Source organism: Nematolebias whitei, chromosome 1, assembly GCF_014905685.2.
Source record: "Nematolebias whitei isolate Nwh7 chromosome 1, NemWhi1, whole genome shotgun sequence".
NCBI classification, from domain to species: Eukaryota; Metazoa; Chordata; class Actinopteri; order Cyprinodontiformes; family Rivulidae; genus Nematolebias; species Nematolebias whitei.
The window spans coordinates 47,535,012-47,556,568 of record NC_056498.1 but is presented as its reverse complement, the minus strand read 5'-3'; the positions used below and the strand labels follow the sequence as shown (position 1 = coordinate 47,556,568).

Sequence of the window (21,557 nt, the reverse complement as noted above, 5' to 3'; positions counted from 1 at the left end):
AAAACAAGTGAGGTACCAACTTCCTTTTTTAGTGTGTGGCTACATCTAAGCATAAGAAAGTTTCCTTTCAAAAACTGAGTTGTCAAGTCAAAATCCAAAATGGCCACCGCCATATAAATATTGAAATGTGAGCTGGATAACTTGGGCTTCAAATTTTTCAAGTTTTAATGATCAGAAACAGAAAGCTGAAGTCACTGATTAGTCCTAGCTCTACTGCTGTCTCTGTTCCTGTAAACCTTGATTCTCTTCAGCCATACATTAAACAGTCCGTTACAAACCTCGGGATGGTTTTAGACTCTGACTTTAAGTTTAATAAACAGATTAACTCTGTTCTACAACAAAGCTTTTCCAGTTAAAACAGATAGCTAAGCTTAAGTCAGTGTCGTCCAGATCTGACCTTGAAAAAATAGTCCTTACCTTTTATTACTGCCCGACTGGACTACTGTAACGCACTTTACGTTGGGGTCAGTCTGGTCTTCATTTTGCGTCTCCAGCTCGTCCAAAATGTTGCAGCTCAGCTCTCAACAGGAACTCGTAGGTTTGAGCACATTACACCAGTTTTGTCGTCCCTTCACTGGCTCCCTGTACGTATCAGAATGGATTTTAAAATTCTCCTGCTAACCTTTAAGTGCCTAAATGGCCTTGCACCCCCTTATCTCCCTGAGCTACTTCAACCTTATGTCCCTTCTCGGGCGCTGAGATCATCTGATCAGCTGCTTTTGGCTGTTCCAAAAACAAGATTGAAGCTCAGAGGAGATCGAGCTTTTTCAGTCATGAGCCCTAAACTTTGGAACAATCTGCCCCCAACATTAGACAGGCCCCTTCACTCCCTGCTTCTAAATCTCTTAAAAACACTTTTTACACAGTGTGACTTGATTTAGTATTTTATTGCTCTTTGTTTTTATGTTTTTCCTTTTGATTATTTTAATTAATTTTCAGTACTATCCATTATTTTCTCCATGAAGTCACTCCGATTTATTTTACTGTTAATCACTTCGGAAACAGCTGCTGTTTTAAATGTGCTTTATAATTAAAGTTGACTTGACTTTTTGATCTGTGGAGGTTGCAGACCTCTGACCTCAGTGGTGGTAAGACTCGTACAGAACAATGGACCGACCTGACGTAGACCAACCTAAACCCACCCAGAAGATAATCGGGCTGAACGTCAGCTCTAAGCTGCTTAAGGCACCAGCCTGGTTGGGCTGAAGATGCTCGTAGTGTAAGCTTCTTTCTCCCACTCGACTCCACCTGCAGCAGAATGCCGTTTCATATCAGCTGAGTGCCACCTGCACCTCACGGTGGACTTCAGCAGTCCGCTTCTTGCTCCTATCGAACCTCTGACCGGGTGAATGGGGATCAGACTGTAAACTGCTGACATGTTTAAGGATGAACTTTTTGTGACTCAACCTCTCTGAGCATCGTTTATTCCCGATGTGCAAGGACAGACGGAGCTTAGGTTGACCGTCCTCTTACCTGCGGTTCTGTGGGACGCCTGGAAGACGAGCGGGGACACCATGCCCACTCTTCCCAACCTCAACAGCTTGGGGAAGCTGTGCAGCTCCAACCGCAGCCACAGCGTCAACCGCAGCCACAGCGTCAACCGCATCAGCCGCGTTCGGGTCAAACGCAAGAGCTCGGTCAAGCGGATGTCCATCATCGAGGACGGGCACGTGGCGGAGGTCCTGTACCTCATTCCAAAACAATACATGGAGCAGTTCCCGTTCGTCAACCCCAACGACTATTATCTGAGCGACAGGCTGAACGATGTTTCTACAGGTGGGACAGAAGCTCTGCTTACTTTGATTTGCTTCTAATTAAAGTCACTTTTATAAGGTTGCTGTTAGAAAGCAAAGGTAGGCAATAATGTTTGTTCTCGTGTGTCTGTTAGCATAATATCTCCTGAACCACTGGGTTATTTTTTATGAAACTTGCTGGAAGTAATCAATGGTTTAAGATGGCATCCACAGCCAAGTGACTTTAAAAAGCACAAAAAGTTTTAAAATGTTGCCAGTTTTACAGATATTGAGCTAAAATCTGGTGTTTTAGTAGCTGAGAGTCATTCCCAAAACATTCTGAGTGTGACTTCTCATATAAGATTGCGCATGATTTTATTTTTAAGCATTCTCTTTCAAAACACAATATTATTTATTATTGTTGGATGTAACTGGGACCCTGTGTACATAATTGAGTTCTACTACATGTACCACATGGGGTGCGAATGACAAATAAAAACCTTGAATCCTTGAATTATTTAAGTCTACAACTTTGGCGTGAAAGGCAGCGGGCGATATGCGTACCTTCCACGATTGCAGAACTTTTATTTGATTATTTTCTCGTCTTTGGCTTTTTCTCTTCTCTGCTTTTTATCACATATCCGTTGTGAGTTGCTGTATGGAAGGGAGCTGATGCATTTTTTTTTTAATCAGAAATATTTAAATTAGATGACGGGGAGTGATTAAACTTCAGAGGATTTTCACGTCATGTGTGTGAGCTTCTGCGCAGCGGTTACACAACTGTTACCCCTCCTCCCCCTCAACTCCCAACAGTCAAATGAAAATGTCAGAAAAGTCTGGAAATTACTTACCGTTTTTTTATATAGTTATATAAAGCAAATCAATATTCAAACCCAGCTGCTGCATTTTGCCAAGGAGCAAGAACCAACATGGAGGCTTACAGCGGGATTACAAACATGGGTTTGAGGGCAAATTGAGATTTGCAGATTTGTCAGATTCTCGGTCGCTGTGCCAGAAATTACAGAAAAATGTCTTGGCTCAAGCAAGTCCTTATTTATTTGTAATCTAAAGCTCCACTGCAAGGAAGATCTGCAGAACTAACCCCGGGTTAAAGGTGATAACTAAAATAAACTAGAGAAAAAGCTGAGCAAGTGAATGCCGACTGCTGAAATCTGCTAGAACACTAGCTAAAAGAAACAAAGATAAAAGTAGCAACAAATAAAACTGCTATGAACAAGGTGAGATAAAAGTAGTAAAATCCTAGCTAAAAGTTACAGTATGGCTAGCTACGTATACATGTAAGAAACCCTAACAGGTAGAAGTAGCAAAAGCTTAGCTAAATGTAGCAGAACAGTAGTTAAAAGAAGAAAATTAGCTTAAAGAAGCAGAGCACTAGTTTAAAAGTCAAAAGTATCAAAACACTATAGGTGAATCAGCAAAGTACCAAATGACTTCTGAAAAGTAGCAAGACTAAAACAAAGTAGCAAAAGGCTACCTTTAAAAATAAGAAAAACTAGCTAGAAGGTAATAGTACCAAAAGGCTAAATAAAAGCTAAATTTAATGGGAAACCAACTACATAAAAAGTAACTAAAAGTATTAAAAGGCTAGTTAAAAGCTAAAGTGGCAAAAGGTTAGCTATAAATATAATAAAGGCTAGTTAAGAGGTAAAAGTATCCAAAGACTAACTACAATAAAGCATCTAAATGCTAGCTAAAAATATCAAAGCTAACTAAAAGTTAAAACTAGCAAAAGCTTAGCTAAAAATGGCAGAACAATAAAAGAACATTAGCTCAAAGCTAAAAGAAGCAGGGCACTAGCTAAAAGTATCAAAACACTAGCTAAAAGCAGCCAAGTAACTAAAGGTTACCTAAAAGTGTCAAAAGTTTAGCTAAAAGCTAAAGTAGCAAAAGGCTAGTCACAGTGGTAGGCACGTAATCAAAAAGTTAGCTAACTAAAAAAAATACCTTTGCTACCTCTAAATCGCCAAACAGATTTAAAACATTTATTGTATGCTAATGTTAAAGCGCTAACTTTTATCATCCACTGCTGTCGCTGACACTGTAAGACGTCTGTAATGTGACAACGTTGTAAGTGAACACAACTCAAAACTGTTCATAAGCCACAAGTAGTTTGTCCATGCCTTGTTCAGAAATTAATCTGATCCATCGGTGCCAAAGAGGCCGAGCAGAGCTCTACTACTACTCTGAAGCAGAGTGATGCATTCCATGTGTCGGACGTCTCCCTCGTGTCATTTACTATAACCAAAAACATGCATGTTAGGCTGCCTTCAGGCCCAGCCTCCCTTGCAAAAGATATCTGCTATCTCAACGGCATTTGCCTGGTTAAATACAGGTTAATAAATAAATAAAATAATGAATTAACTCACTTTGGTGATCCCCTATGTGGTTAACTACTTTTATAAACTAACTACAAAGTTGCTGTGTGTCATCATCAATATTCTCTCGATAATAAATCTGTTTGTATCATTATAAAGATGTGTAAAGTAAAGTGTGTGAGAGAGTCACGTCCCAGAGAGAGTGTGAGCATTGCTAAGCATCCTGGATAAGAATTATGTGTGCAATGTTTGTGACTGTTTACGATGTTTCTGAGTGTGAACATGTTTGGGTTTTTTTTACATATTTTTTTTCCTGTTCTGGTTTGGCTTCGTAAACTGACACCACGAGTCAGACTGTTTGTGGTAGATATGAGGACCAAAGAAAATCACTGTCAGGGTGGTGACATCACCGGATGGTGCTTAGCTTTGCTTAGCTCCACATAGCATAGCTATATGGATAACTTTTTTTTTTTTAATTAGCAGACTTTAATTTACCTGATTCAAATTTAGCAGGATCTAATTCTGCTAAAGGTTTTCAAAGTTAGCAAAGATGCTAATCCGCTACATGGAAAGTTAGCTCTTCAGTTAGTGGAATGGTGCCCACCACTGGCTAGTCATAAGTATAAAAAGGCCAGGAGGTAAAAGTGGCAAAATGTTAAATAAAGGCTAAAAGTAGCTAAATGCCAGCTAAATGTATCAAAGCTACCTAGAAGCTAAAATAGCAAAACACTGGCCTAAAGCTAAAAGTATTGTAGTAAAATGCTAACTGTAAGCTAAAATTACAAAGCACTAGCTAGTAGGACACCAGCTAAAAGGAACATAAAACAACATAAACAGATCCAAATAGCTGACGCAGATATCAAGGATAAAAACATCAATGCATTTCTTTGGATAACTTTTTTAAAATGTTTATTATTGTTTAAACAGATTCAAGTTACAAAAACTAAAAGTGATGGCGCCAATCTCCTAAATGAGCTGAACGTTTCGACATGTGAATGGCTAATACACCACGAAATATACCCAAGTAGTTGGATTGCCAAAAGCATTTGTAAGAATAAAAACAGTCAAACAACGTTGTGAACGTTGAGCGGAACTTCACTGGGCTGATTAATAACAAGCTGCCCAACGCCCAACTACAGTAGAAGCTTTTCATCCAAGAATAATCATTTTTTGCTGTTCTTGGCAAACTCGGTGAGGTATAATCGCTCTTCAAGTCAAGCACAGATTATTAAAAGAGGCAGGATGATAACAGGACTCTTAGTAACGGGATATCTTTAGGTCACTGTTAGAAAACTCCAACGCGGAGATGTTTAAGCAGCTTCTTAAGGCCTTACTCGTTCAAAAAACACTGCTTTGGCTCGATAGTTTAAAAAGGGCGGCGACCTGGAAGTTTTTTTCCTCTGTGTATTTTTACCACTCGCTCCAGCGGCACGTCTCCCCTGCCCGAGGAGGCGAAAGTGCCCCGTGGAAGCGGATGCATGCAGGTTGATGGACATCCAGAAGGTGGTGCAGCTCTCACTTCAGTGAACCAACGCACCCTGCATGCACAACAAGGCGCTGCGTCAGCAAAAACAGAGGCAGTGCTGCTGACAAACTGTTCTTGCTCTTCAGCCACAGAGAGACATTCATCTCCCCTGCAGATGTGTTTATTTGGCAACTTTTTTCTGAGATCGCATGTAGGAGTTGATAACATGTTTTTTTTTGTTTGTTTGGCAGTTAAAATGAGCAGATGGTCGAAGAGCTGGTGTGTTCAGAGTGTTCTTCTGCACCACAAGTAACTGGATTTCTAAAGATCCATCGAAGAAATCGCAAAGCTCATACTATAGGTTACAGTAAATTGGATCTGCCGCCTCAGATATTTTGCTAACAGACAGCCGGGGTTGATACAAACAGATGATGGCTGGCGAAGTTCTTACAGAGTACTTACGGGGGGGTACGCACAGTTACCAATGGGGACAGGGCTGTATATAAAGTGGCTCTGTATTTATTGGGTTATGTACATTGTACTTGTGGGTTAAATACGTTGTAAGTACAGGGCAACACTTTACTTTATAACGCAGTCTGGTCCCCCTCACTATGCTGTAAATACTTTAATGGCATCCTGTAAGTACCGCTTAAGTAGGTTACCCCATAGTTATCTCTAAAAACCATGTAGGTACTGGTTTTATTCCTTTTAGGTACTGCATATCCTGTAAGTACCAGGTTTGTACCCAGTAAATACCAGGTATGCACCCGATAGATATTATCTTTGTACCTTGTAAGTATTCTGTATAAGTACCAAGTACATACATTTTAAGTACCAGGTTGGTATTCTGTAAGTACTAAGTACATATGCTGATGAAGATTCTCAGTCATCCAGGACATGATGAATTCAAAAGAAAGCTCCTCGGATGAGGAGCGAAACGTCTTCTGTTACTAATAAAGTCCAGTTGTTTTTGTATTGAATGCTTTTTTGAATTACTAAGTACATACACCATAAGTACCAGGTGCATACCTTGTAATTACATGATAAGTTACTGGTGCCTTGTAAGTACCATGTATGTACCCTAAAAATAACATGTTTGTACCTTGTAACTACCAGGTTTGTATTCTATAAGTACTAGGCACTTACACCATAAGTACCAGGTGCATATATTGCATAATTACATGGTAAGTTACTTGTACTTTATAAGTACCATGTACAGTATGTACCCTACAAAATACCATGTTAGTATCTTGTAAGTACCAGGTTTGTACTCTGTAAGTACTAGATACATACCTTGTGAGTACCAGAATGTACCTTGTAAGTACCAGGTTTCTATTCTGTAAGTACTAGGCTCGTATACTGTATGTACTAGGTATGCAACCTGTAAGTGTCTTGTATATACTCTGTATGTACTAGATGCATACCTAGTAAGTACCAGATATATACCCTGTAAATACTACTTTTGTACCATGTAAGTACCAGGTATGTTGTTGCGATGTACGTCTTAAGTACCTGGTACAAACCCTGTAAGTACCAGGTACGTACGTACAAATATGCCCTCACTAGAACCTACATTAATATTCTCAGAATCCAAATACTTTTACAGTTTCATGTATTTTTATTTTGTTTGTTTATTCATTTTTAAACCATCCATCCATTTTCTTCCGCTTATCCGGGGTTGGGTCGCGGGGGTAGCAGCCTAAGTAGGGAGGCCAAGTCTTCCCTTTCTCCAGCCACTTGGGCCAGCTCCTCCAGGTGAATCCCAAGGTGTTCCCAGGCCAGCTGAGAAACATAGTCCCTCCAGCGTGTCCTGGGTCTCCTCCCGGTGGGACGTGTCTGGAACACCTCACCAGGGAGGCGTCCAGGAGGCATCCTAACCAGATGCCCGAGCCACCTCAACTGGCTCCTCTCCACGTGAAGAAGGATTTTTTTCAAACGAGACGCATTCAGATCCCATCACCCGGTTTTTAAACGTCGTTTAATCCGGCTGTAGTTTGTTTATGAGTTATAATAAAATGAAATTAAAACGTATACGAGAGGTATTGTTGAACCCTGACAAACGAAGTATCTTTGATATTTATCCTCATATAGTTCATATTTTAAGTGTGTGCTGGTTATTCGTGGTCACATGCACAGCAGCAGACACCTTGTTGCTGCATTGAGGACACAACCAGAGAGGGACCAGGAGGGGAGGAGCAGTGAGGAGGAGGAGGACCGGGATGGGAGGAAAGCAGGCAGTGGGGAGGTGAACCCCACGCTGTCGCTGTGTTTTCAGGCGGAGAGCTTTTAGCAGCGCCCGTCTCTCTCTCCCTCTGGCGCGTTCGCTCTCTGCTTTTTCAGCTTTTCGGCTGTGAAGAGGGTCAGCAGCTCCTGTGCTCTGCTTTTTTTGGATGCAGCTATAACCTGGATTCCAATGGTCATGGTTAAAGAAAAAGGTATGCTGTTTTTATAAATGGGGCTTTGATTCTGCTTGTCATGCTGTTGACTGATTCGGTCTGGATGTTCGGTGTGCTCGCCCTCTCTGAGATCCTGCGTCCGACTTATTTCGGATTCACGTCTGATTTGATCACTTTTAGAGACGTACGATGCAATCACAGCGACAGACACGATCTAAAATCTTTAACATTTTCCTCACAGAGCTGCTGGCTTGAACACGCTACGCCCTTTTGGCTCGGGGCGATCTGGCAGGTGTCGGGCTTTATGTGGACGTGTGATCGGACAAAGATCCGAGCCGGATGTTGAGTCCAAACAAAATTTGAGCGTCTCTATCTTTGCATGAAAGCTGTATTACAATAGAAAAGTGGAGCACCAACATGGGGAGGCACACTGCAGAGCTACAGACCTGCTCTCTCTCTCTCTCTCCATCGCTCTGTCTGCAGCCGTTGCTATGGCAACCATCTAAAAGGTACACTCCATTGTTGTCAGCCGTGGCCCCATTCATGGTGTCCCGTTAAAAAAATATATTTGTTTGAGGTCAACCAGCTGCGTGGAATAAATTAGGCGGGTGGGGTCATCATCGTTCAGGGGTGTTCAACTCCGCCTGCGTTTCATGTGGTCACCAGGTTGAACATTTATTTGTTGGCTTGACTCACAACAAGCAGCCGTGGGGGGAGTTAAAAACTCACCACAGACTGAAACGAAGTAAATATTTAGGTGAAAGCGAACTGAAGTGGCTACAGTGGAAAAAGATGCTAATTAAAAAGTAGCTTAGCGTCCACCGACTTGCAGGCCAAAGTTTCAAACAAAATATCTCCCAATCTTTTAGCTCTTGAAGTAGGTTTAAGGCGCAGGTTTCCAAAGTGTGGCTCACGGGCCGTTTGCGACCCTTGGAGTGATTTCATGCGGCCCACAACTAGGCCTGTCACGATAAACTATAAATCAATTAATCTCATGATAAATTAAAATTATCGACCTCATTTTCATTTATCGGCTTTATCGTATCTTCATGTCTTTCTTTCTGCTGAAGACACTGGATGACATAAATATCAACTCCAGTGTTCTTCACTGGCCCCTCCCTTTTTCTTTTCTCTTTAAAATCTGTTTTAACCGTCCAAAATCGTGTTTTTCTATCGTTAAAAGCAGCTAAGCTGAGAAGCTAAGCTAACAGGCCGACCTCGGGAAAAAACCTCTGTCTTGTCAAAGCTCCAAAATTCACGGTTGAAACCCGTGTCTTCGTGTAAAAAGTTGTTTTTCTCAGCAAAAAGAAGCGGAGAACTTGTTTACTGATTTTTATTAAAAGCTCTGTGTGAAAAACGTTATGCTAAAAAGCTCAAACTACACTGAGCATCCGCCATTTTGAGAACCGAAAAACAGGAAGGAGAGACAGCCCATGTCATGTCAAGGGGCCTCCCTCCCATTATTTTTAAGAGACATGCTGCTCACTCCCTCACTATCCATCCTTCGGTTCAAACAGTGTTATACTGCCATCCGGTGGTCAACAAAAGGTACTACACTCAAAACAAATTAACCATTTTTTTCTTTAATTGACAATAATGACTAATTATTGTCAAATTTCAAACAATATTATCGTTTATTGCAATAATTTCTGAGACAATTAATCGCCCAGCAAAATTTGTTATCGTGACAGGCCTACCCACAACTGCAGTTTAAGAATGGTATCATTTTGGTCAGCAAGCTTAAGTGGTCAATGCAGACTTTCTGCAAATTAGTTTGTAATCCTTTTTTATATAATGTTTAGGTTTAACAGCAAAACGGATGAAAAACAATCTTCTCAAAATGAGCAATATTAAACGAAATACAAACCTTTGGTTTTAATCTTTTTATTTTCACTTCATGGTACAAAGCAGCAAAATCCTTTACTGATTTCTACCAGAAAGGAGATTTTTGGATGATGATTCATGAAACTTGGTTAAATATTGCAGCTGATAAAATAATCAAGAGGGAAACTGGACATTTTAAATGAATATAACGTGGTATCATCTGCATACGAGTTGATCAACTTTATCAAACCTTCTATGAATCTGTTGTAGCAACTGAGAGCTGGACGATTTTTCAGAACTTCCATGGACCACGGACAGCCCAAAAGGCTGATCGACCCCCTTTTAAAAGGACACTTACTCATATTATACTTTTACTGCCGATAACAGAATAAAATTAACTTTCAAAACACAAGAAGAGAATAAACAAAGCACCAACCGATCAAATGAATCAAATCATTTTTAATAGAAAATATAAGCTTAGTGTTTATGAGGCTTTTAACAATTTGGATCTACAACAATTTGAACTTTTTCTCCACCCAAATTAGTAACTTTTGTCCTTCACAATATTGTTCACGTGAGTTACATTCACATTTTGTGGTCCTTTCATCTTGATAGTTTTGGGTCACGCATGAAAAAGTTTGGGCACCATCACTCTCAGCTACTCCGATTCAAAATATGAGCTGAATATCTGTAAAACTGACTGAGTTAAAGCCATTTCTGAATAAAGTTGGGTTGAAAGCCACTGTGATTACTCTCTGAGAGTTTTGTTAAAATCCATCCAGCTGTTCATTAGATATTTTGCTAACAGGCTCAGAAAGAGGCAGTTACAGGATCACCATCGTTCATTTGACGTGCACAGACCTCGTTTCTGTGCTGATCGTTTTTATGCACAGTACATTTCTGGCTGTTGTCTAAAAATGTCTTTTCCACAAAACACAACAAACATGAGAAACGAGTAATAAAAAATAAAGACGTGAGTGTAGTTTTGTTTCAACGTCTAAAACTCAGATGGCCAAAGGCGGCGTCCGGCTCCGACTTCTGGTCCCTTGATGTGGATCCGACTGACCGCGGAGAAAACGGCCCTTTGCCGCTGAGGTCCCCGCTCTGGCAGAACTCCTGTAACCTCTGGGTGCCACATGTTCGTTTCCCACAATCCCTCTGAAAGTTTTCCACAAGCAGCTACCTCGCTGGGATGTGTTCGTGGAAGAAGGTCCACATTTAGAAAAGTCTGGTGGAAACTCTGTTTCTGTTGAAATCAAACATTTGGTGCCGTTTGAACCATTTATACATCAGGACGTTCTCCACTGAGAATAGTGTGTCAATCACTTTTGGTATTTGTAACTTTTATACTTATTGACAAATTTAGTTTTATCTGCAAACATATCAATAAAATGCATAATCACTTCAATTTTTGCAACAAAAAAAAAACATTTTCTGAAACATTCTTCAGCAAACTGGCTCCATTTTTAGTCTCTTATGATACTTTTAGCTACTCATCATTTTGAGATTTTGCTAGTTTTTGTTACTTTTTGCTACTTTTAGCTGCTGATTTGTAAATTTTAGCTTGTATTCTGCTTATTTTTAGTTTTGCACTGTTCTGTTTAATTAAACTTGTGTTGTGCTTGTTTTAGCAACCTTTCTGTTCATTTTAGCTTTTAGCTGCTGCTTTGCTGGTCTCAACCTGTTTGGCTCCCATTCTGTTTATTTCAACTTTTCACTGCTCTGCTCAGTTTATCTTGTGTTGTTCGTTTTAGCTTTTAGCTGATCCTTTGCTGGTCTTAACATTTGGCTACTTTTTAACAAATGTTAGCTTTTAGCTAATGATTTCCTGGTTTTAGTTTTTAGCTACTGAACTGTTCTTATTTTAGATTTTCACTGTTCCGCTCAGTTTAGCTCGTATTCTACGTTTTAAATATCTTTTAGCTACTTTTCTGTTCATTTTAGCTGCTGCTTTGCCGATCTTAACCTTTTAATAATGGTTAGCTAAGTTTAGCTTTTAGCTACCGTTCTGCTTATTTCAACTTTTCCCTGTTCTGTTCAATTTAGCTTGTGTTGTGCTTGTTTTAGCTTTTAGCTGCTGCTTTGCTGGTCGTACACAATTTGCCTCTGATTAGGAAATTTTAGCTTTTAGCTAACGATTAATCAGTTTTAGCATTTAGCTACTGTTTTGCCCTTTTAGCTTTTTACAGTTCGCCTAAGTTTATCTCGTGTTCTTCTGGTTTTAGCTACGGTTCTTCTCATGTTAGCCTTTAGGTACTGTGCTGCTAGTTTTAGCTCTTCACTGTTCGGCCATGTTTGTGCAGATTCTCAGTTATTCAGAACGGAAACAGAAACGACAACTGTCCAGCTAATTGTAGCTTGGGTTTTGCTTTTAGCCTTTAGCTACTGTTCCATTCATTTGAACTGGTGTTAGCTGTCATTCAGCACTTGTTTTCACAGAAAGAGACGCACTTTTCTAGTTATTTGTTCCATGCCATCACACACTCGTGCACGTTTTTACTTTTTGTTTCCTCCTGGAGTCTCATCGATGCGGCCTGTGTGAGGCCAGGTGGACCATCAGAACCCACAGCTGGCCCAACACCGAGTCCCACTGTCTGCTTGAATAATTAATCATAATCCAGAGTTTGCAGTGTCGGCTGTTGTCTGCATGCAGTCCTATTTTTAAACCGACGAATGCAGCGATGAGACTCTGGAATCTATTGGAACAGTTTTTTATTCAAGAATTTTTGAGTTGATTGAATATTTTTACTCTCATACTAGTACATTAATACTGTGATGCTACACCAGCTTTAACACCGTTATGTTTCTGTCCCCTCATTTGTATATTTTCAGTTTAACTACTTCCACAGAATTTGTTTTTTTAGCCGTTCATAAATCAAAATGTTCAAAACGTTTAGCTCATTCAGGAGATGGGAGCTAAGGCTTTTGATTTTTGTATCTTTAAATTAAAAATATATATTTAACCTTATTTACCAATACTTTTATTGTAGAAGTACATGAAAATATATTGAAATACTTTAAAAAAAATTCTTGAACATCTGTTTCAGTAAACTGGTTCCATTTTTGTCTTCTCACACCACTCTTAGGTTTTAGCTGTTCTTCTGCTCCTTTGAGCTTCTAGTCGACCTTTTGCTATTTTGAGCTTTTACTAAGTGTTCCACTCCTTTTAGCATTTAGTTAGCATTTTGTTGTTTCAGCTCTAGCTCGCCATTTAATATTTTTTAGCTTCTAGCTAGCAATTTAGTATTTTTAACTACCCTTTTTGTTATGTTTATATTTTAGCTCACCGTTTGCTGCTTTTAGCTAGTGTTTTGCTGCATCTTGTTTTTTAACTAGCCTTTAGATACCTTCAGCTAGCTGTTTGCTACTTTGAGCTGTTATCATCAATTGTTTTGTTACTTTGGACTTTTAGTTAGCCTTTGTTATTTTAGCTTTTAGCTAGCCATTTGCTTTTTTAGCATCAAGCTAGCTATTACCTAGACTTCCACCACCACCTCCCTTTTATAGCTTTTAGCTATCTATATGCTACTTTAGCATTTAGCTAGCCTTTAGCGATTTGATTTTTTTTAGCTCACTCTTTGCTACTTTTAGGTTTTAACTAGCTTTTTGATTACTTCATCTAGTCTTATCCTACTCAGATTTTAGCAAGTGTTGTGCTACTGCTAATTTTAGCTTTTAGTATCCTTTTTTATTTTAGCTTTCAGATTGCCATTGACATTATTTTTGCTTCAAGCTAGCTTTGATGCTTTTCTCTAGCCTTTTCCTACTCTAAGCTTAAGGCTATCTCTTTGCTAGTTTAGCATTTAATGACACTTGTTTTTTTTATTTGACCTTTTGCAACTTTGTTTTTAACTTTTAGCTAGTGTTTTGCTGTATTTAGCTTTTAACTAGCATTTTGATATCATTAGCTAGCCTTTTGCTACTTGAACTTTTAGCAAGTGTGCTAGTTTTAGCTCTTACTTAGCCTTTTGTTACTTTAGTTTTTAGCTAGCCAATTTCTACTTAGTGTTTTAGCTAGCATTTTGATTTTTAGCTAGTTCTGCTTCTTTTAGCTTTAACAACTCAGTTTCCTCAGCAAATATAAGCTGTTAGTCACATTATATTTTAGCAGAAATGGCAACTTTTCAGTTTCTTATTTTGTTTTCTATGTCATCACATGCATGTGTCCGTCCAGACATCTTCGACAAGAAAGCCTAATGTTCCTTGTAGCTGCCTCCAGTTATCCTTTTTTTGCTGCAGACAACTGCAGTGGTGCCTCATCTTTGAAGCTCATCCTGGTCGATTCCCTGAACGAGGAGCTAAACCTCTTTCACAGTGATGCAACTCAGAGTCGGTGTTTGTGCAGCTGGCACACAGGATCAGAAAATACTGATGAGATGAGTGTCCTGCCACGGAGAGCGGCTAACTGATGAGCTAAAACAACACAAGTGGCCACAACGCAGGCTGCGGCCGTGCATTGTGGCAGTCAGCGAACATCCTCCCTGTCAGTGTCATTGTTTCAGAAAGTCTGACACACGAGGCCTTTACCGGCTCAGAGGCTTCATTAGCTTCTCTTCTATAAAGCACAAAAGCTTCTGCAGCTCATGAAGCCACCATTGTCAGATAAGTTGCTGCACCGGAGGCCTCCTTTTCTGTTTAACAGTGTGTTATCATTGTATACCTGCTCCGCACAGAGAGCAGATCATTATTCAAAGCTCAGGTCTCTGGGGATTGTGTGGGGGGGACCTGGTAGAGGATGATAGGGTCTTCCCCTCCTCCTCCCATAAATCCTGCCCCGTGTTTGAAGTGCTTTGTCTGGGCTGCTGGTGGCGGGGCAGAGAGCAACGTAGGCATACATATTTATGGAGGGAGGAGTTCAAACCTTCTTTCAGTTCATTCACCCCCAAAACACGCGCTCACGCTTTATTAATTGGGGGTGTAATGTTAGGCTGATTTATGCCCTTTGATGGCAGACTCAGACTCCCTCGGGATCATTTCACCCCAATGTTTGGGCTGGATGGAGTGAAAAGCGTCTGTTGTATCCTCAACCTATCTCGAACCAGAACTATCGTGGGCACCGATAGTCGAGACGACCGCCTTTGTTTCTCGTGTTTGTTTTGGTCCTAGAATCCTCGAGCACGTGCTCAGGCATGGCTGCTGTCCAGAGACCCTGCCGCTCGCAACTTCTAAAGCAACAAAAGTAAAGAATCTAACAAGGCTGAGCATGCATCAGGACGAAAGTAAAGAATGTTACTGCAGTTCTTTTTGTTTCTTGCCAATCGTGAACATTGGCTTCTGCAGGCTCAAGACGGGAAATGAAGGCAACAAATCCAGGGGATACTTGTTCCAGAAAAGTCCTTGGTGGATTTCCTTTCTAACCTTTTCTCCTGAGCATGATCTGCAGCCTTTAATATTGCCAACGCAGCTAGCTTCTGCTCCAACGGGTTGGGGGTGGGTGCTGGGAAGAGCAGCTATTTCACTTGGCCTGGCTTTACGATGCTCTGCTGTTATTGTTCCCTCAGTCTTTGTGTGAGTTCATGGTGTATTTAGGCTCATATCAGTCATTTAATCCTGCGGTGATGAAGTGGGACACTGAACCCTATCAGCAAATTTGGTCCGTAAACCTGAAAGAGGAATTTTATGAGAAAAAGTACAACTCCATATTTGAGTTTGCTGCACTGTGTGAGGTGGATTCATGGACGACTTGCTAATTTATTTATAAGGTTATATAATATACATTCTGGGAAATAAGCACTATGTAACTGCAGGAACCACTGAAGACTTGATAATGGATTTATTGTTCTCAAGTCGAATTCCTTGAACTAAAAGGAACTAAAGGTTCTGATCTGTTAAAAACTATCTTTAGCTGTTTTTATTGCAATCAAATACAAGTCTGAACTCCCCCGTTGAAATCGTTTTCCTTTAAACCAACTTTCAAGGTGGTCTGGACCCCTTTGTCCACCTAAGTTTGGTAGTCTGAATACAATCCATCCTGAGCCAAACTGTAGGACCTTCTACTGAACTGACGTGACACCCCCCCCCCACACACACACACACACACACACGCACACATCCCTGTGATGGACTGGAGACCTGTCCAGGGTGTCCCCCGTCTCTTGCACAGTGACTGCTGGATATGAACACCAGTGACCCCCACGACCCAAGCAGTTTTAATTAACTGTCCGGTTTGTTGGGATTTTATTAACTGAAGTGAATTGCAGGACGTTGAGTGAGTTTCTCTTTGGTTCAATGTTTGCTCTGATTGTTTTGAACCCACACTTAATGTGCTGTCCATCACAGAACAACAGACGGAACATTGTTTTGCATTAGATGCACCTAATTAAACAATAATTAAGATCAGACATAAAGCTCAGGTGGAAGAACTGGGAAATACAGTTAGAGACACCAGTCTGAGATGCTTTGGACATGTCCAGAGGGACATTGGTTTGGGCATGTCCAGAGGGACAGTGGGTATGTTGGTAGGATGTTAGAAATGCAGCTGCCAGGAATAACTCAAAGAAGATGGCCAGTGAGGAGATATATGGATGCAATGAGGTAGTTGGAGTGAGGACAGAGTGAGATGGAGGAGGATGACTCGCTGAGGTGACCTCTGATAAATGAACAGCGTGTCACGCTGGCAGGAGGTGTCGGACTCGGAATGCAGATGGACACAAGGATCGTAAAAACAAAACTTGTTTTTGTGAAAGTTCAGTTTTCTGCAGCCTCTGGAGTTCCAAGATGGCGCCCAATCAATCACAACTGTGACCCATTCCCCAGATGATGAGCCAGGAGTATATACGGCTGCAGAAGAGCTCTGCTCCCCGCTGGAGCATTTACTGCCTCCTCACCCGAGTTCCACTGGATCCTAGACTCCTCAGAGAAAAACCTGAATTCCTTTTGGACCTCCTCCGCTGTCTCCACGCCTTCCAACCACTTGCCTGCCACACCTGAGACACCCTCCTCCTTTGTGCTGGAATCCTTGTGGACCTTCTTCGTCACTTCGTCTCATAACACCAACTGTAAGGACGGCAGATACGTTAATTTATTTTGGAACTCCACCATCCTGACCTCTCTCCTGGTTCCCCAGGGTTCCATCCAGAGCCTCCCGTACACGTTTGATGCTTTTATTTTACTGTAAATAAAACACTGTTGATTTTTCTATGTTTGGAGTTTGTCTCGCTTCAGTCCATATTATCTGGGTTCCTAGCGTTCGTCACAATCTTATTAAACGTAAAAACAAAAGGCTGCCAAGGCAGCAAAACAGAAAAGAGTACAAGGAATCTTGAGTAGACGAAACCAGTACAGGAAGGAGAGCTGGAACTGGTGTGAAAACACACGCAAGGCTCAGCTGAGGGGTGGAGGCTTGCAAAGCATCTATAGAGACTGGGCTAATGAGGAACATGTGTGACACGTGAACAAGGGGCAGGTGCAGGTGGCAGGAGCTGAACACACGAGGAGAGAAAATTGAAAACACAACTAAGTAAATGAGTTCAAGAATCACAGAACACAATAAATCCTAATGATTCAAACACAAAAGACCTTAAAGGAACCGACAAAAACACCAAAAAAAAGATTCACTAATCACTGTGCACGCTGGATAAACTGTAAGCCCATAGTTCAGATGTTTGAATTTCATTTTCACAAACACATCAGCTGCGTGAGCGTCTGCAAACTTTGAAGCACTGAAGCAAATTTACCGACCATGTTCAAGTTCAGCTCGTTGGAAGAAAACGAACGTAGATCAGTTTTTACGTTTTGCTCAGACGGTTTGCGCAGCCACCGCTCAGGCTGCAGCTTCCCTGCGTTTCCAGCAGCTTTCCATCCAGACCAAACCAAAGCCCTTAAATCCTCCGCGCACCGGATCCAAACATCTGTTTTGGATTTTTGTCAACTTCACTGTACAACATGAGCAATCTGAACTCCTCCGTGCTCGGCCGTCCCCTGCTGGCGCTACGAAATGTTAAAAATGGGACGTCAAAGACACAAAACGGGTCGGGGGAATCTCCTGGCATCATTCAAAGCAGCAGCTCTAATAAAATAAAATATTAAAACTGGTTAAATCACAGATTTACACCCGCTAACCATAAACTGAGGACCATGAACTGAACATAAACACCAGCATGGATTATGTTCTTTCACACTGGAGGCTAAAGTGCGTAATGGTTTATTATTTTCACATGACGCCTACATAATATAATTTAAATCTCAACTATGACGTTTATCGTCATCATACATTAAACTAGTAGCTGTAGCAAAATAAATGCAGCGAATACAATCTTCCAAAGAATAACTAGAGAAAGTGCATTTCCTGCAAAAAATGCAGTGTGAATACTTATTGCAGAAGAATTAGCTGAAAAACAGCTGAAATAAGCTAAAAACATGCTGAAATGGAACAACAAGCTTAAATTAGCAGAAGAAAGCAGAAAGAACACTTATTTTCCGACTTAGGTTTAAATAAGCAGAAATGAGCACAACAATTAGGAAATTACCATAATTTTAAAAAAAAAGCTGAAATTAGCAAGAAAAAAATGGCAAAACGGGAAGAAAGCAGAAAGAGCTAAAATTAGCTAAAAAAAAAAAGTGGAATTAGCTGAAAAAGTTACAATTAGCATAAAAACTGCAAAATAATAGCTGAAATAACTTAAACACGCATAAATAAGCTGAAAGGAGCAGAACAAGCTGAAATTAGTAGAAAGATGTTAGAAGAAGCACAACAATGTTGTAAACAGAAAGAAGCTGAAAGGAGCACAAAACAGCTGAAAGGAGCTGAAAAAAAAAGTTTAAATTTGCTCAAGGAAGCTGAAAGAAGCTGAAGCAGAACAAAATGTGAAAGGAGCAGTAAAAGATTGTAAACGGTTCTAAAGATGTGAAAGATGTAAAATGAGCTCAATTCATTTTCTATGAGGAAAAAAAATGGCAGAAAGGGCTAAATATTTCAAAAAGCTAAAGTTGCACCAACACCAAAAGTCCGAGCACCCTTCTCCTGAAAGAGCTGAACGTTTTGATGCCTAAATTGCTGAAATAGCTTAAAAACCGCAGGACGAGAATCACACCAAAAAATGTATGGAATAGTGATAGAAATCGGAATAATAAACATAAACAGGAAAACAATAGTGTGAATGCTTAACGGCATTCACACTATTAGTGGCTCTAAATGATGTTTCTGTCTGTGTGCAGCGACCCAGATGGTCGTGTTTTTTCTCGTGAAGGTGTGATGTCACACGCTGATCTGAGACTCAGTTCGGTGTCACAGCGGTTCACCCAAACATGACTCACGATCCTGCTGAGTGTAATCACATCACAGACTCGTCCTTTCACCTCTCCACCTTCATTCCCACCTTTCTTGTCCTCTTCTTTCTCTCAGCTGCTCACATTCCACTTTATTCTGTTCGTTAGAGTTGCCTCGTGATATTTCTGCTCCTAAATTGTGGACCAAATCCAGCACCACGGTTCACGTTCTGTGTTCTAACAGTCAAACCATCTTTATGGCGGAAAGTCTCTGCAACTTTAAAAGTGGGATGCAGGCAAGCCGTCACTAATCCGGGGTGATGTCTGTCTTTGGAAGATCATTGATTGTTCTTGATGCCATTTCCGGGCTTTTGCTGGTGTCTTATTTTAGCTTTGCAGACTAATGATTCATCACAGAGCAGAAAGAAGCACAAAGTCTTTCATGTCTGTGTGCATGTATCTTAGAATAAAAAGAGAGAAAGAAGCGTACTGGCTGAACTGTGAAGTAATCTGTGGGTTTGGGGCATCTGATAAGCGGTGTGCAGTGCTGCACTGCAGCAGTAATAACATCCCAGTCTGTAGCGTTTATGTCCACTGTTGCTAGAACCCCTCTGGGGTAAAACACTATGAGGTCATGTTAAAAAAACATCTCACAAATACCTAATTAAATCGAAAATAAATCACTTATGTTTATAAATTGACTCAATGTAATAATGAGACGGCTCCCCAGGATCATAATAATTTGATTAGATTAGGTTAGTGCTTGATAATTTCCACTAAATGTGTTTAATACAATAATTTTAGGCTTTTAAAGAAAGGCCTAGCATTTCTGGATGAACTGCATATCTCCACCACCTTTCACGTCAAAGTTTTAATTAAACATCATCTTATATCAAGAAAATGATGTAGCTTTATCATTTTTTGGTCAAATCTTAAAAATAACGATATATATACACACATCTTGCTCTATTTTTCCACTTGGGTGGTTCCACTTGAAGTTCAGGTCCTCTACCAGAAGCCTGGGAGCTTGAAGGTTCTGTTCAGTATCTTAGATGTTCCTAGGACTGCGGTCTTCTGAACAGAGTTCTCTGAGGTTGTTCCTGGATCTGTTCGAGCCACTACAACGACCACTGGCACCTCTGAGGCCTCGACTCTCCACAACTTCCTCTTTCATCCATCCATCTATTATCTTTACCCGCATCTTTCTTTCCGAGTTACAAGGGTCTCTGGTACCCATATCCAGCCATTTAGTGTGAGAGGTGGGGGGCACCTTGGATAGGTCTCCAGTCCGTCACATGGACACATAGAAACAAACAACCGTTTGCTCTCACTCTCACCTAAGGATAATTTAGAGTTACCAGTCAGCCTAACATGTATGTTTTTGGTCTGAGAGGAAACTGGAGTACCCGAAGAAAACCCACTCGTGCACAGAGAGAACATGAAAACTCCACCCAAAAAGGACCTCGGCCAGGATTTGATCCAACGACCTTCTCCCTGAGAGGCAACAACTCTACTAACTGAACCACTCATATCCTCTTTTGGCATTTTTTTCAGGTTCTTGCTAACATTACAGTCACTTGGGATTGCTACATCTATCACCACTGCCTTCTGTAGCTTGTCGACCGCCACAGTGTCCAGTTGGTTAGTCATCACCTTTAGAACTGTACGACTTCCAGTCCATACTCGGCACAGATGCTCCTATAGACTATTCCAACCACTTGGTTATGGCGTTTCATGTATGCTTTGTCTCTTTGGATCTTGCATATCGCGTTGGGACTGTCTCAGGTGCACAACCTGCATCTTGAACCATTTCTGGTGCGGTAGCCCATATTGTTCCAGTAGCCCATTTCTCATCAGCTCATTCTGATTCTGGTTTCTCCTGACACAAACTTTGTTGTCTGGGTGACACCCGAACCGGCATGGCTTCAGTTCAGTGTCTTTCCCTCTTTACGAACCCAAGATTGCTCGGGGTTGGGAGCACCAGAGTTTGAACCCTAAACCCCTGATGTTCATACATCAAAGCTGTGTGACACTTTCAGTTTTATCTCGTTATTCTTAAATTAGCAAAGTTATTGGACTCCATGGACAGATTCAGGAAGTCCTTTGTCCCTCAAGCCATCAGACTGTTCAACTCCGCCCCGTACCATAAAACTAGAACCTTGTAAATCTGCGGTACCCCCGACATTTATGTATACCATACCATTTTATTTATAGAGCACTTAAAACGGCAACAAGGCCAACCAAAGTGCTGTATGTGTATGTATTTATATATCCATGTACATATGCATATGTATACATGTATGTGTATGTATGCTTAGATGTGTATGTATATATGTATACATATATAGGTTGATCATGAATGTAGTACTCCCAACCACCTTGTGTATGTGCATATTGTCTTTTTCCAAATTTGTCTATTCTGCTTCTTTTATTGATTATTTCATAACTGAGGTTTTTTTTACGTGTGATTAGAACATGCTACTGGATGCCTCGAATTTACCCCTGGATTAATAATTAATCAATCCGTCTATCTTCTTATCTATCTATCTATCTATCCATCTATCCATCTATCCATCTATCCATCTATCCATCTATC

At 40.7% G+C, this 21,557-nt stretch overlaps 2 protein-coding genes across 2 annotated transcripts in view; one reads left to right on the top strand and one right to left on the bottom strand.

The window, feature by feature from the left end:
- srfb (serum response factor b) overlaps window positions 1-21,557 on the top strand; it is a 135,675-nt gene that overhangs the window by 78,641 nt on the left and 35,477 nt on the right. The gene's annotated exons all lie outside the window — the stretch shown is intronic.
- Window positions 1-21,557, bottom strand: part of fhip2a (FHF complex subunit HOOK interacting protein 2) — a gene marked incomplete at its 5' end in the record, with an annotated part of 56,953 nt that overhangs the window by 20,084 nt on the left and 15,312 nt on the right.